Source organism: Misgurnus anguillicaudatus, chromosome 25 (assembly GCF_027580225.2).
Source record: "Misgurnus anguillicaudatus chromosome 25, ASM2758022v2, whole genome shotgun sequence".
Taxonomy (NCBI): Eukaryota; Metazoa; Chordata; class Actinopteri; order Cypriniformes; family Cobitidae; genus Misgurnus; species Misgurnus anguillicaudatus.
The window spans coordinates 7,149,433-7,152,606 of record NC_073361.2 but is presented as its reverse complement, the minus strand read 5'-3'; the positions used below and the strand labels follow the sequence as shown (position 1 = coordinate 7,152,606).

At 42.4% G+C, this 3,174-nt stretch overlaps 1 non-coding gene across 1 annotated transcript; it reads left to right on the top strand.

Annotated features, from left to right (window-relative positions):
- Positions 1-2,594: 2,594 nt before the first annotated feature.
- On the top strand, positions 2,595-2,668 carry trnat-agu (transfer RNA threonine (anticodon AGU)). The gene has a single exon. It is a non-coding gene; the product is annotated as a tRNA-Thr (tRNA).
- The last annotated feature ends 506 nt before the right edge of the window (positions 2,669-3,174 follow it).

Sequence of the window (3,174 nt, the reverse complement as noted above, 5' to 3'; positions counted from 1 at the left end):
ATAAACGATACAAGCGAGCGTAGTAATAATGTAACGTATACAGTAAAGTACTAAGTTAAGCCAATGTTGGCTGACTCTCCTGGGGATAAAAAACCCCTAGGAGAAAAACCCTTTGGGAAAACTCATAGAAGGACAAAAACCCTTGGGAGAGATTAATATATATTTATATATATAAACACGGTAGGAATAGGTAAGCGGATTAAACTGGTTCAGTCGGTGGTCGTTGGTCACGTATCGGCGGGCATTACGTTGAAGGACAGCCAGTAGATCAGTGGTGTGATGACCTTCACAGCAGCAAGAACTGGGTCTGTTTGTTTCATTGTCCTCTGGGTCGAGGACGAGACAGGGAGAGAAAAACAGAATCCTATTAGCGTAGGGGCCGTTCACATGTAATGCAAGTGTCATACAGTATTGTGGTTTAAAATCCGCTCGGTTCCAGACAGGCTATCTATTGCGGCATAAGTATATTACCCAGATGAGTTATGTGAATGCTTTGTTCTGGACAAACTAGCTATTGCAGGATAGGTACATTTACTTGACATTTTTATGTGAATGCTTTGTTAAAGAAGAATGTCTTAAGCTTAGACTTAAAGTGATCGACTGTGTCTGATACTCGAACATCAAACACCGAAGGACAGAGCAGCTGCACTGAACCAGTGGCAAATTTCAGAAGGACTTGCCGAGATAAGGCTGCCCTCGGCGGTGTACACGCCGCTGACCACCCGCTGACACCTGGGGCCTCATTTATAAAGCGTGCGTACGCACAGATTTGATCGTAAAGTCCACGGCAAAGTCCATATTTATAAAAACTGTCTTTGACGTGGAAAAGTGCTTAGCGTCACGTTAGGGTCTGAGCAGACGTACAAACTTTTGCTTGTCTGATTGCTGCAGGTTTTTGGAAATATAAGCCATATTCTTTTTGTTTGAAATTGGGTTTAAACATTGACAAGCGCTCTTTTATATGTCTGACATTAATTAGGCATCGTTTAAAGGTGGAGATCTGAAACAGCTCGGCTGCATGCACAAGTTCAAGTTCATTCGCGATTTATAGATTTGAAAGGGGTACGCGCGTTTTCTGCGTGTACATTCGGTTTATAAATCACACTTACGCATTTTTGTTAAATGATCATAAGATCAAATGTAGGATGGTTTTTACGCAGCATTTTATAAATGAGGACCCTGGAACTTACATATTCAAAATCGTCTGAGGAAATTTTAAAGCATCTGTCTCGTAAACAGGAGGTCCTGGGTTCGAATCCCAGCTGTGCCTTTAGTCTGTGGCCAGCTAAGTGCTGTCTTTGTCGGATGAAATGCAAACCCCTGATAATTCGAGGTTCTTATGACGGCTCTCATATCATTTTGATAGTTTTGCTAACAGACCAATCCAATTCATGGACACTAAAAGCCTTCACTGATAGGACTTAATGCCTTAAGCAATCCCCGTAGGGCATTATGGCTTTTGCCTGGCTTTAGGCTCAAGGGTGCCCATGGCCATAGCACCTGCCTTGTGGAGGAAAGATTCTGGGTTCAAATCCCAGTGGTATCTTCCATCAATAATTGTAGGCTTTGGGCTTAATTAAAGGCGGAAGGGTCAACAGGTATATTTGTCTTTCTTCTACTTGTCTATATTAAAAGATAGTTTGCAAATTTAAGGATGCCCTGGCGTAGGTGTAAATGTCCATGTCTTCTCAACAAACTGTTCAAAACCCAGCGATTCCCTCTTTTCTGCGGCTCTGCTCTCCGGTTTACATGGAAGGCAGAAGGTTCCAATAGAAAATATTACTGACATGTCGCTGTTTTAAATAGACCTGAAGCCATGTGACGTTAGGGTGCCCAGTAACAACTGGTCAAAGAGCATGTCTTGTCAACACACTGTTCAAATCCACACCATGCCTTTCTTTTAATGGCTGTGCTCTTCGATCTACATTAAAGGAATGAGGTCTACAGGGAAACTTTCTTGTACTTGGCTTTATTCAAATAATGCCATGCAATTTTAGGATGCCCTGGCATAGCTGTTGAATGATCATGTCTTGTAAACAGATCCCGTGATTCCATCATTTCAGCGGCTGTTCTCTCTGGTCTACATAAAAGGCAGGAGGTCCTGTAGTAGAAAACATGAAAGACTTGTTTGTGTTTTCAAAAGATCCAAAGACTTGTGGCGTTAAGTTGCACAGCATTAGCTGGTCAAAGCATCTGTCCTTTGATCTGGAGATCCTGAATTCGGATCCCAGAACTGCTTCCCATTTGACAATTGTGCTCACTGTTATATGTAAAGAGCAGGAGGTACAAATAGTAGTTGTAACTCTTGGGCTTAAATATACAAAAGCTAATAATAATTGAAATTATTCAATTGAATTGTCTTCCTCCAGGATTGTGTGCAAAACATCAAGGGGCTGTACTATTGGCCCTGTGGCGCCATGGATAGCGCATTAGACTTATAGGTTATGAAACGAAGTGATTCAGAGATTGTGTGTTCGAATCCCACCAGAGCCGTGTCCTTTTAGCTCTGATGGCCCTTCTCCATGGTTTTCTTCTCACATTGTTGAATCTGCTCATACTTTGACTGTCCGTTCCGCAAGCCACCGAAGGAAAATGGCGTCGTGGCTTAGTTGGTTAAAGTGCCTGTCTAGTAAACAGGAGATCCTGGGTTCGAATCCCAGCGGTGCCTTTAGCTTGTGGCCAGCTATGGTCTAATTCTGTGGCTCTTTCTCACTTGAGATGTGCTACGTTCCAACAATTCGTGGTTGTTGCGACAGCTGTCTCTTTTCAGGGAAAAGACCTAGACGATGGGCAAAACTTTCTAGAAAACTTGCAAATGGACCATTCCAGTTCTTTGACACTATTTAGCCTAAAGCCTTCATTGATAGGACTTGACTCCGTCAGCTTATCCTGTGAGGGTGCCATGGCTTAGCTGGTCAAAGCGCCTGTCTTGTAAACAGGAGGTCCTGGGTTCAAATCTTAGTGGTTGTCATTTTCAATCATTTTCTTTGTCAGATTGTTGTATCTCTTCACACTGTGACTCTCCCTACCACAAAGCATAGGTATGGATAGGCGTCGTGGCTTAGTTGGTTAATATGGGCATCTTGTCTAACTGACCACAGATTTGAACTTTAAAACAGCTCCTAAAACTACATTTTATTACATAGAAAGAGTAATATTTGAATAATATGCAGG